Source organism: Lichenostomus cassidix, chromosome 14, assembly GCF_008360975.1.
Source record: "Lichenostomus cassidix isolate B80296 chromosome 14, HeHo_3.0, whole genome shotgun sequence".
Classification (NCBI taxonomy): Eukaryota; Metazoa; Chordata; class Aves; order Passeriformes; family Meliphagidae; genus Lichenostomus; species Lichenostomus cassidix.
The window spans coordinates 2,463,120-2,475,418 of NC_139495.1; the positions used below are offsets into that span (position 1 = coordinate 2,463,120).

The 12,299-nt window shown below is 52.0% G+C and overlaps 1 protein-coding gene across 2 annotated transcripts in view; it reads right to left on the reverse strand.

Moving 5' to 3' along the window:
* Positions 1–12,299, reverse strand: part of RAI1 (retinoic acid induced 1) — a 73,674-nt gene that overhangs the window by 51,273 nt on the left and 10,102 nt on the right. Inside the window, exon 2 of one of the 2 annotated variants that reach the window (XM_085074433.1) lies at positions 1,675–1,892. The exons of the other annotated variant lie outside the window; for it this stretch is intronic. The gene's annotated coding sequence lies outside the window, so the exon portion shown is untranslated. The remainder of the gene's footprint in view (positions 1–1,674; positions 1,893–12,299) is intronic. 2 annotated transcript variants of the gene reach the window in all.

A 12,299-nucleotide genomic window follows, 5' to 3' on the forward strand; every position in this document is an offset into this window, starting at 1 on the left:
ACTTTTCCCACAGCTTCGGGAGAAACGATGCCTTCTAAGTCCCCCAGCCCACTCCTTGGGGTGCTTCTGGGGCTTTCCATGCTAAGCTGCCTTTGTCCCACACACTGCATGCAGACAGACAGGAGGTTCACACCAAAACCCACCTCTCCTCTCTGCCTTTAACTGAACCAAAACAAAAAACAGATGGAAAATCAAATGCTGGCAGTGTGAAGCATGTGGGCTGCACTTGCATCAGCCCTCCTGGAGCTGTAGAGTGTATTCCCTCCTGCTCCAGGGTCCCAGGGCAAAGCCAGCCCTCCCCAAAAGGGTTATTGCTGGGGAGGACCCTGCTATTCCCCCTTGGCAACCAACAAGCAGCATGGAGGTGGGACAGAGGGAAGGATGGGAAAGACAGAAGCAAGAGCAGGCTTAGCGTTTTAGGATAGTTCAGGAGAAATAATTTCAACCTCCAAGCAGGATTTGCACGATGCACAGCAAATGAGGCACTGAGGCTGCAGACAGAATAGTGGGGGGACAGTCACAAACTGGACATTGAGCTGCTTTTAACCAAGCTCCATCTATCCATCCATCCATCCATCCATCCATCCATCCATCCATCCCACACACTCCCTGAGGCAGAGACACTGCAGAGGAAAACACCTTGAGACCTGAGTTAAGACTGTCCCCTAATGAATGCACGGCATTCCGTGGCCATAAGCTGCTCAGATGTCCTTAATTCCAGGATTTCTTACACGCTCCGTGCCTGACTTTGTAACCTTAATCATGTATTTTTTAGTGCTGCTCTTGTGTGCACGTGAGCTTATCTCCTTTTACCGCGGGCTGTTCTTTTTGCTCTCTTTTTAGGATAAACAATACCCATGACTCTTCCATGTCCCTCCCTGGGAGCACATCAGCGTCCCTAAACTTCCCTGAACCCTCCCCGATTTCGCAGCCAAACCAGGGTGAGCTTTGCAATGATGTTCAGGCTCAACTCCAGTTCCTGCTGGAGCCTTCATCACCCCCAGATGCTCCCACGTGTGGATGAGCATCTGGATAACCCCTGTGCCACACCAAGGCTCCCTGCAAGGCGCAGGAAGAGCAGGAGCAGGGGGAGCCTGCGATGGGGGCAGGGACCAGCAGCGTGTTTGAGAAGCAACGCTCAAACTGCCGTAACGGATTGCCTTGTTTACACTGGGCCCAGGCAGGATCACTCCAGGGATGGAGACACAGAAGCATCCAGAAGCCTCTGAGAGCAAGAGAAGCTCTTCAGCCTCCTGCCTCTTACTTCTGCTTACAAAAACATTCCCCCTGCCACAGCGCTGTCAAGGGGCGGAAGCTTTAAAATCACTGTAGTAAGCACGGGAGGGATGGGGAAAGGAAAGGAAAAGTATTATCGGAGGGGAATGTGGCTTTTCCGCTCCCCCTTGCCAAGAGGAGCCCTCGGTACCCAAGGACGCACCAAAAGGGGTTGCTGGGCCACAGGGTGCAGCGAGAGTTGCCACGAATTGCTGGGAGAGGGAAAAGAATAGGAACCACCTTAAGGGAGGGGAGCCGCCAGCAGAACAGTTAAAATGACTAAATACTTTCCCAATATCACTCCTCCACGTAAGCATTGCTGTAATTGCCCTTGGGATGTTGCACAACGGCGAAAGGGAGGGGCAGGTGCTGGCAGGGAGGGAGCAAAGGCGTGCAAACCTCCAAATCTCCATCCCAGGCGCTGCTGTCATCGAGGAGAGACGCTCACAGACGTCTCTGCCACCTCGGGCCCCGCTGCTGGATTTATCCCCCGAGGGGCCATTCCTCACACGAGCTGGAGGACTCCCAGGAGGACTCACTCCTCATGCCTCTGAGACACAGCGGGCTGCCCCAGGGAGCAAGAGCAAAAGGCGAGGAGGAACAGAGCCCACGCTGCACTGTGTGGCAAAAAAAAAAAAAAAAGAGAAAAAAAGAAAAGAAAAAGAGAGAGATATAAGGGCTTCATTCAAGCGCTCTCACTCTCTGGAAGTCTCACGCAGAGCAGCTGGTCTTTAAGACTGTTGCAAGCACGCCATGCAAGCACAGAGCCCTTCCATTCCTGGGTGCTTTTATTAGTGACACTCAGACAGGGGCAGCCACTCGACCCCCATGAGAAGGAAAACGGCTGACTCATTCTTCCAGCAACGCTTGAGAGCAGGACACGGTGCTGGTGCTCTGTAGCAGCAGCGTGGCTCCTCTCCTGCTTCCTAAGCCAGATCACCGGATCCAGGCTGGGATGCCACACACACACACACACCAGCTAATCCGCAGATGTGCTGGGTCCTTGGATAGAGCATCCGCAGCCTTTGCTTCCAAAAGCTGCCCACTGATGCTCGACTCGAAAGGGAAACCTCTGAGAGATGCAGTCTCGAGGTTTAAAACATCTGTGGGCCATCAGCCATTAAATGGGATGCTATGCTGGTTTGCTGCTCTCGGGTCTCACGCCAGGTTCATCGCTGTGCCGGCTGGGTACCGTCCAGCAATGCATTAAGTGATGTGACTATTTCTGTTCTCATCACATGTTTGCTCTCATCCTCTCCAGGGTGTGTGAAGGGGGAAAAAAACACATATTCATTATGGAGTGTCATATTTTGGTAAGGCTTTTCGTTTCTCTGTGTAACACCGGGCTCTTGGCAGAGGGGATTTTGTTTTCCTAATATCCATGCACTCAGGTATTTCTGTTAGAGAAGGCAAAGTCAAAGAAATGCTAATCAAATATCCAGGAGTGCACAGTGCTGACATCCGCACCTTGCTACTATATGGCCTTTCATTAGCATTACCTAAATGTACGACTGTACAAAGAGCAGATTTCCTTAGCAACAGGGCTGCCTTCATATTTCCTCCCCACTACCCCCTGCCCTTAGAAGAAAAATGACTTCAGCTCTTTCTCTGAGCTGCTCTGAGCTGCAGCAGTGCTCTACACTGCTGCCAGGCTTTGCTATATGCTGCATCTGGGACGCCTGCCTCTCCACGCTGGGATCCACGAGCCATAAAGCAACCTCTTGACTTAGCTCTTCTGCACAGCCACAATAAAACTCCTCTTTTCCTAACGGAGCATATGCAAAACAGCCCTGTAACGGCAGAGGGGGGATCCTCTCCTCCAGATGACTTACAGCTCCCATCGCCGAGGGAGGATGTCCAGCAGGCTCGGCAGTGCCGGCATCGCTGGCTGGCGTCTAGTTCGCTCCCTGCCACCTGGTTGAGGGGTGACAACTGCCCTCGTCCCCAAATGGCACTGTGATACACCTTAGCCTTGGGCAGGGAGCTGCCAACCCCTCCTCTCCCCGGATCTGGGCCAGGAAGACGGAACACTTCATCCTCCGCGCTCTCCCCCGGTGCCACAGCCTGGTGCGCTGGGCTATTTTAAGAGCTCGTCTGGGAGACTGGCACACGCACCGCGCTGCCGGGAACTCCCTGCTTCTGTTTCAAAAAAGCTGGAGGCTGGGAGCCTGCTGGGACTCACCCCTGTGATTCCCAAGGTCTGACCCTCCTCTCGCTGGGACTGGCGCAACGCTGCTGAGTCAAACGGAATTAGTCCCAATTAGCACCGGTGAAACGGGAGGAGAATCGTGCCCTCCCCGGCATTTCAACCCCCCCAGCTGGAGGCTGGGACCACTGAGCCTCCCCCTCCAGCCATGCCCCTGCTTTTCATCTCCCTGCTCTCCAACCTGCTCGTTCTGTGTCGCCATTCCCTGCCTTTCCCACACGGATACTCTCTCCCTTTCCCATTATGATAGGGTCTTTGATTGCACGATCGCATAACTATAATGAGACAAATATTTATTTTGCAGATATGGGTTAATCAGACCGAAGGTATAGAAATATTTCATGCGCTAATCAGAGTACCTTCAGCAATCAGTATAGTAAATAACTCAGGTAAATTAACATAGGAGAGTTCCCTTATCAGGTTTTAGTCTAAGATATATGTGCATTAAGGACTAATTTGCTCTCCCCCCTCGGATTTGGGCTGGAGCCCAAGATGAGGTTGAGACCAAGGTTCCCTCCCATCAGCTTTCACGGGAGCTGTGCAGGCTTTGCTCCTGGCAGGATCAGATGCCAGGATGAATATTCAGCAGTGCAAATGCCTTTGTTTTCTGTGCTCTGCACCTTTAAATTTCCAAGGGCTCCGCTGTTTTCAGCTCAGACAGCCTTTTTGCATTCAGTTCGCTGCAAGCTGACACAGAAGACACGATGGAGCAGGTTGTGTCTCCTGCTCTGAGCCCTTCACGCCACTCTGGCAGCGTTCAGGGGCCATATTAAGAGCTGCGAGTAATTAGTGAGTTCCTCCCGCCCCAGCGCGGCGCGGAGCAGCCGTACCGGGCACCTCGTGGCAGGCTGGCAGTGGCCAGCGGGTGTACGTGGTGACAAGAGCGTAGGTGGCTGTGGGGACACTGGGCTCCGTGTGGGTCTGGAGGGGCTGAGAGCAGGATGAGCCAAGTGAGAGCCCAAGAAAGGCTCCTGGGTACAACAGGCATTCCCAGAGCGCTCACCTGAGCTCCTGCAAATTAGCACTCCCAGGAGATACCTCATAGGCTCATTAAGGTTGGAAAAGGCCATCAAGAGCTGCTCAGATTCCTCAGACTCAGTGTCCCTCACTCCAGCGTCCCCAAACCACAAGTGGCTCCCGCCCCAAAGCAGTTCCTACAACTGCATTTTCCGTTTTGCTCTGAAAAAGCTCCCTCAGAGAAAACACAGAGGATCTGTCCTTGCCTCTGTCATGTTTTGGGATCCCTGAGAACAAAAAGCACCGGAGGAATGGCAGGCATTATAGTAACGATGGTGACAAATTTAATTAGAGCAGGAAGCTCTGGAGTGGATTTCAAATGGCAACACGGCATTTTGTGTGAAAGCATTGCCTCGCTCCCCGCCCCGCTCCCTCCCCGCCTCCACCACGCGGCTCCATCCAAACCCACCCCACCCTGCGGGATGCATCCCTCTAATTTTCCCACATGTTGTCCTCCCCTTCATCCTTTCCCCCCCCCACACTCCTGAACCAACACATTCCCGCGGTCTGGAAAATGCAACCGTAGAGCAATTCAATAATACAGCGGCCAGATGTGCAACAGTATATCCAACATGTCATTCAAAGGAGCCCTTCAGTGGAGCCGAGACATGCTATCCCGCAATCTTAACTAATACATCCTGAGGCCCTGGAGGAGTTGATGGATGTATACAATTCCCTTTCCTACAGCTGTGGTCCCTTTTAGAGGGGGCATCCAGACTCAACAATAGCCCTGCTGTTGCTTTCAAGACAGAACCTCTTCAGACAAACCGGGCTTAATCCTGACCCTGGTTACACCCGCCCGGGCTCTGCCGAGGTCGGTGGGGTTTGGGAGCCAAGGGCTGAGAGCAGAATCCAGCCTCATGGAGATGCTGTCTGCTGTTTCACCTTGTGCTACAGGCTCTGAGAAACCTTGGTAACTGGTTGGAATATAACCACCTTGGGGAAAAGGCAAGCGGAGAGGAGCAGGTAATAAGATTTCTAACTGGTGCTGGTAGAAAGAAGGAAGTAATATAACAGTTTAATTAATCTATGCCTATTAGCGTTATTAAAGAAAACAGGGAGCTATTGGAGATTTACCTCGGAGAATATCATCAAACGGGGACCTTCTGCAGGGAATTTTATGTCTCTGTGCCCAATTTATAACCAGCACGGAGGTGTGGTGTTAGTGACAGCCAGTGCTGAAATGTCACAGTGCTTAGAAGTCATTAGCTGGGGACACAGGGAGAGAGAAAGAGAGGATGGAGGAGGGGACAAGGGAGAAATAGGGAAGGAAGGAAAAGGAATTAATTTAATTAAAAATATCTTTAGAGCCTGTCTCTTGATTTGTGTGGTTTTGGGGCTTGGCAGAGCTGCTGAGAACGGTGTGGAAGGAAAATCAAGGTTGCTGGGGCTTTTTGAAGCTGATAAAAAAAAATAAGCACACTTTTCATGTTCAGGAAGATAAATCCCCATTTTCTCAGTCTCAAGACAATCCAGTTATTTACTGACAGTTTTACTGTGAAATAAAAAGGGCTTTAAGCTTCTTTCTACTTGATGTCTCCATAGCCTGAATATTATTAGATCCCAGCCTGGTGCAGCTGGAGTTTTGGTTAATAAATTTAACGTCATTAGACAGAAAAGCCTTCGACTGAATGTTGCAATTCTTTTTTTTTTTTTCCCCCTTTTTTTCTTTTTCTTTTTTTTTTTTTTTGCCGTTGCAGTCAGACTGTATGTAGGTGGTAAGAATCAAAAGAAAGGAAGTACGCTTGGCAAATAGGGGAGTGCTAAAAAAAGGTTTTGCTCAGGCTGGGGGTTCAGTGCGAGGGTGTTTCGCCCACGGACGAGGCAAGGCTGAGCCCCCCCCAGGGGATGCACCCTGACGTGGCGCTGGTTTCGCAGCATCTCCCAGGAGAGAAAAACACTCCAGATTTCACAGTGATGGTGTGTCTCAGGGTGCTTGTCCCACTCAGAGGGATAAGTGCTGCTGGCACTGCCACTGCAGCGAGGTCTCAGCTAGTCCCTGGCAGCAGCAAGACACAATGCTCAGTGGCTGCCTTGGTGCCACCACCATGGAGCTTTTCCGAGAGGAAAAGTCTGCTTTTCCACCCAAAGTCTGCCTCGAGGCCATTGCAAGGCCAAGTGGTGGCGCAGCAAAATGTCTTGGTGGGACAATGGGGGAACAGCCAGCACGGAGTGGGCGAGGGGAAGGCAGATGGCGGTGGAGTCGCTTGCTCTCCCCATGGGGAGCCAGGCAGCTGTGGCCCCTCGGAGTGGGGCTCGCTCGAAGGGAGGGAGAGCTCCCACTAAAAACCAGGCAGCTCCCTGTTCTCCCCCATCAAACTTGCCTCCATCTTGTGCCTCCCTCTGCCACCCGCTCTCCTCATCCTCCCCGCCATGGCCGAACCTTCTGCCCCCATGAAATGTGCCCACTGGGAGAAAGACACTGAGGAAAACGCCCCAGCACTGTCATCCCTCACCACACACCTCATCCACCTCTTCCTCAGCTCCTGCCCTGCCGTGTTTCTACCACATGCAGGCAGCTGCCATGGCCAGGCCTTCCCTCCCTGCCGAGCCTGAAACATGGCGGACCTGGGGGGATGCTTCATCTGGGGAAGCTGGTGCTGGCGTGTTGGCTAAAAACACATCCCACACGGTGGGTTCCCAACCCCAAAACCCCACAGGTGTTGTGGATGCCATGAGGAAACTTTCATGGAGGAAGTGGGATGCTGAATGACCCCCCACCTGGTAGCTCCGCTGCTGTGGGCTTCACTCCAGGAGAAACAGTCTCTAAGTCCTTTTACAAAATAAACAGCGGTGGCTGGAAGCAGAGGAGCAGGAGAGGGGTCTCGGGGAGATAGTGAGGGGCCGGGGCTGGGCAGGGACGGTTGCGGAGCTGGGGGCTGCCGGGATGGGAAGGAAGTGGTTGTTGTGGGAGTAACGTCAGGAAGAGCCTCGGCTGGGGCCCGGGAGGGCAGGGAGAGGGGAGATCTGAGAGTTCATGGGATGGCTACGGGGAGGAAGAGCCTGAGAGAGATGAGCCAAGGGAAGAGTCCAGTGTGGGGATGGGAAGGGTCTGGTGTGGGCATGGGGAGGAGGCAAGTGTGGGGACAGAGAAAGATCCACTGAGGGGATGGGGAATGGTCTGGCATGGGGATGTGGAAGGGTCCAATGTGGAGACCAGGAAGGATCCAGTGTGGGGACAGGGAACGGTCTGGTGTGGCGATGGGGAATGGCTCAGTGAGGGGATGGGGAAAGGTCCAATGTGGGGATGGGGAAGGTGTGAGCATCCACTTGGGGAGTAGTGTGCTGGGAGGCACCTATCCTGGGAGCACCACCGACCCCAAAATCCTGCTGGACTCAGTTTACTCCCCTGCCGAAGTGATTTCTAATAAATAATTTTATTTATTTATTTTTAAATCCCTCCTCTGGTGAGTAAAAGCAAAACAAATAACCCCAAGCAGTGAGGCTGGGTAATGAGCAGCAGATGGCTGGCGATAACAGGTACCTTCATACCTGTGCACCCCTAATCCACAGCCTTCCCACCTGGAGGTGCTCCCAGCCCCGTGACTCTTGCCAGCCCAACAATCCCAGCCCAGCTAGAGGATACGGGAGTGCAGACAGCAGCGAGCTGCTTTAGGGAAATCCAGTTTGGAGCCAAGTCAATGCATGCAGAGTCATTAATCTAGGTCTGGTGCCAATAGGGATGGCTTTGCATTAGCCGGGCCCCTTTGTAGTTCAGACAATCAGTCGTATTCAACCAGCGCGAGATAACGCTGCAGAAAGCTGAGACCATCGCAGCTCATTCCTCCTGTAAGGGGCGGGGGGAGAGGATTTACAGGCAAAATAGCATTGCATTAATGGGACTGCTCAGTATTCTGCACAGACGCTGGCGGATAATGTCTTTGCAAACTAACTGCAATAAATTAATTAAATTAATCTACTATGCCGTGCTTGTCCCCACCCAACATCAAATTCAAGGATGATCAGGGCTTGCCTTATCCTCCATAGCCTACGAAAGAATCTGATCTCACTTGCTCTAGAGTTTCTGAGGCACTGAATTGCAAAGTACCACCTGCCTCACTAAACTAATCACCAGCCTGGTGGTTTAGATCACATCAGTTTTACATGTAATTAAGACTGTCCAGGAGGGCATGCAGCTGCTTACATGGTCGTTCCCTCTTATACAGCAACGTGCCTCCTGCTCAGATAGGTGCAATTAAACAAGCCTGTTCACAGTCATTAAGCATTAATGCACCTCATTAGCATAAGAACTGGAAGAAGCTTTGATGCAGGGAACCCCGCAGGAGAAGGAGATAGAGAGAGATGTACATAGAGACAGGAAGGCGAAGGGCTGGGCCACCACCTTCTCGTGGCCCCGACCAACCATTCCAGCTCCATTTCTCCAAAGCAATGAGCCATGCTGTGCCCTCCTCCCCAGAAATGGGTCTGGGTTATCTTTCTCTCCCCCTCCCCCTCTTTCTAAATTATGCTGGTGGAAAGGGAAAAAAAAAAAAAAAACACACCACACCAAACTGTTGGGATATTAACCTAGCGAATCCATTAATAAGCTGAACTCTCTGTTGGCTTTGACACAGCACACTAAAGCTTTAAAGAGACAGGGCCCCAGACACTGGAGATAGGGGCAGAGACAACAGCGCTAACAAAGAGCCACTGTTGCCACGGCCGTGGCCATCTCGGGTAGGTCCAGCTGTCTTTGGTGTTCTGTTTTCCAGACACAAAGAGCAGACTGAACCGTTTTGGTCTGAATGGCTTTCATTTGATGGTAGAGAAAATGAGAGGGAAGAAAGAAGCTAAGTAAAGTGTCCAGGAGAGAGAAAAAAAAAAAAAAAAGACAGGAGAGGGGAAAAAAGAGCATGGTGTGCTGCAGGTCTCCAGTGAGAATGGCTGCATCTCCCCTGAGCACAAAATGGGGCTGTCTCAGGGAGCAAAGGGAAGGCGACATGGTGATTTTGGAGCAGGATGGAAGTGAGGATCCGTGGGCAAGCAGGATGTACACTCCAGGGGAGCCGGGATGGATGCTGTCTGTGTCTCACCTGCTTGCCCAATGCTTTGCACAACAGTGCAAAGCACTGCCAGACCACAAACAGCTTGTCTAGCTGGGTTTTAATCTCAAGGGAACAACCTGTGTTTGTACAGTCCCTGGCCCCTCTGGGCTCAGAGACATTTAGGAGCCTCTAGCCTGGACCAGGCGCGTTATCATGCAGAGCCTCAGCCAGCTTTGCTGTCACCATGGCAAGAAATGGGCTTGCACGAGGACGTGAATCAGCTGGAAAAAGTGAATCTCCCAGCGAAATGTCTTCAAGGAACCACCACACGCTACCATGGAGCTGCTCCAAACCCACACCTCAGCCCAAACTGTATCCCGAGGCACAAATAACCTTTCTGCTGCAGCCTCAAGATGCCCAAGTCATGCCCTTGCAACTGCACCAGAGGCCAAACCCGCATCCCATAAGCTTGAAAAACAGGCCTGAAATGTCCATGCCAGGTTCCTCTATTGTAACTCTGAAAGCCAGAAATGGAAGCTGAGACTGGATAAATCAGTACCTACCCACTGGAGAGCCACACAGGCTCGTCCCTACAATGGGCTCTCTGGCCTCCATCTAGTCCAGCTCGTAAGTGATAAAAGCGTCCATGACTGCAGCTCTCATCTGGGAGGAAGAACAAACAACCCAAGTAGATCTTACCACTGGGAAATGGTTTCTAAGGGTCTCCAGAGATATCCTCTTTCCTACGCTCATTCCATTAGTGCTGTGCATGCTCCATTGTCCCAGTCTCTCCCTCCTTAGTGGTTACATCCTACAAACACAAACAGATTTCGAATCCCCCGTAGCTCTTTGGCCCATGATGATAATAATTTTCCCTCCTTGAGCACCTTTTATCTAGAGATCTGGAAGCATCTCTCTGGCATTAATAGCTATTAGCTTCACCATCAGGCAACGTAGGGTGAGCACTGTTACATCTCACAGCTGAGGGGAACTCAGGCACAGCACAATTAGGGATTCACTCCTGCCAAATGGTGCATCCTCTTGTGCCCTATCAGTGGCACAGGGATGGCAGTGTTTGGTCCCTGGATGAATCCGGCTAAATCCTAAAAGATTTGCCAACAGCGTCAGCAAGAGGAAGAGATCCCAGGTTTGTGCCTGAGTCACCAAACCCTCTGTTTTCCCTTCTGCGCCTAGAGAAGTCAACAGAAAGTCTCCCATGGATGGTAATGGGAAATTCAGGCTTTTTGAGCCACTAAACAGCTTTTTTTTTTTTTTGGGCGGGGGGGAGTGGAGGTTTGGGCAAAGAGGCTTTTACTGCACAGTCATTTTGATAAACCAAGGAGCCGAGCTTTTACCCAGCAACAGGCTGGGAGAATGACTGATGGAGACCATGACCCCAGTGAACCACAGCCTTGCTCCCCCAGTCCCTTCCCATTTGCCTTTTGTGATTACAATTAGTAGTGGGGGCTGGCAGGTGGGGGAAAAATGAAATAAAATAAACTAGAAGCCCCCCCTGCCCCGCTGCCAGCCCCTCATTGTCTGCAGAGGCTGGCTGGGGCTCTGCACACTGCAGTCCTCTGCCCATTGTACTGCTGAGAACATGCGAACAGACGCTCTCGGGCGATGGGTTTTATTGAACGCAACTTCAATGGCAAATGGAGAGAGAAAGGGGGGGAGAGGAAAGGGAAAAAAAAAAAAAAAGCCTTGAAAATTCATGCCAAAATAAAGAGGTGGGGAGGGTGTTTTTTAATGCAATCAATGGCTCCTTCCTATAACTCTGCCTGTTGTGAGGAAATTTCTTTCCAGTAGCAGCCAGCAGCAGTCCCAAGGCTGTGACATTGCTGTAACGCTTGGAGCTCAGCTCTCTATCTCTGGCAGCAGCCCCGTCTTTTTGTCATTATTGGCTGTGATTGCAGGGGGTGCACGCCAGCTCGCCGAGTGCTGAGATATTGCTGCCTTCCCCTCCCTCTGGACAACCTGCCCTCAGAGAGGAGTTTGGGGAGGGGATGAGGGTGAAATAGGGAGCTGAATTCTCCCTGCCTCCCCTGAGTACGCTCTGATCCAAGCCCACATGGATAGGTAGAGGTCCCCAAGGCCCTTTTCGGAAAGCTCATTAGGAAAGTAGTGACAGATGCATTAGCTATTAAAAAAAGGCGGGGGGAGAAGCTATCATAGAACTTTAAAAAAAAAGCAGCAGCAGCCGCCCGACAGTTTTATTGCTGTCAGATCCTTTTTTTTGTGGGCACGTTGCAAAGCAGGAGAGGTTTGGGTAAATATCTGACGCATGCACACACTTCCCATGCTCTGGGCTGTCTGTCAATAATCCAGCCAGGGTATTTCTCACACCCTCAGGAGGGAGCTGCCAGCTCTGCCCGTTGCCACTGCAGCTACTCACCCTTCCTATCCACCCCCAGCACCTCCTGGAGAGGAGGTTTTGGAACAGGCATGTCTGGCTGCATGCAAAGCTGCGGGAAGAACCTGCCAGGATGCCACAGGGGGTGAAAAAAAATGGGCGTCAGCTGCTGCCATCTCCGACTCCGAGCTGCAGCCTGGGGAGGACAGGTCTTGGCATGAGATGTTCCCTCCTGATCTAAGCAGAGGCTGCTGAGATGGAGATCGAGTCCTGCATGCTGGGACCTGCTGTCCCTGCAAGCTCCAGCAATGGTCTCCATGGAAGGACAGGAACAGGTCACACTGTGCAACCTCCATGGACACTCAGGTCCCTGTCCCTGTCCCATGACCCACATCACAACCCAGAGCCCTTGGAGCTCAGGGAACAGGCGTACACACATCAGTGGGGTGCACACCAGCAGGAG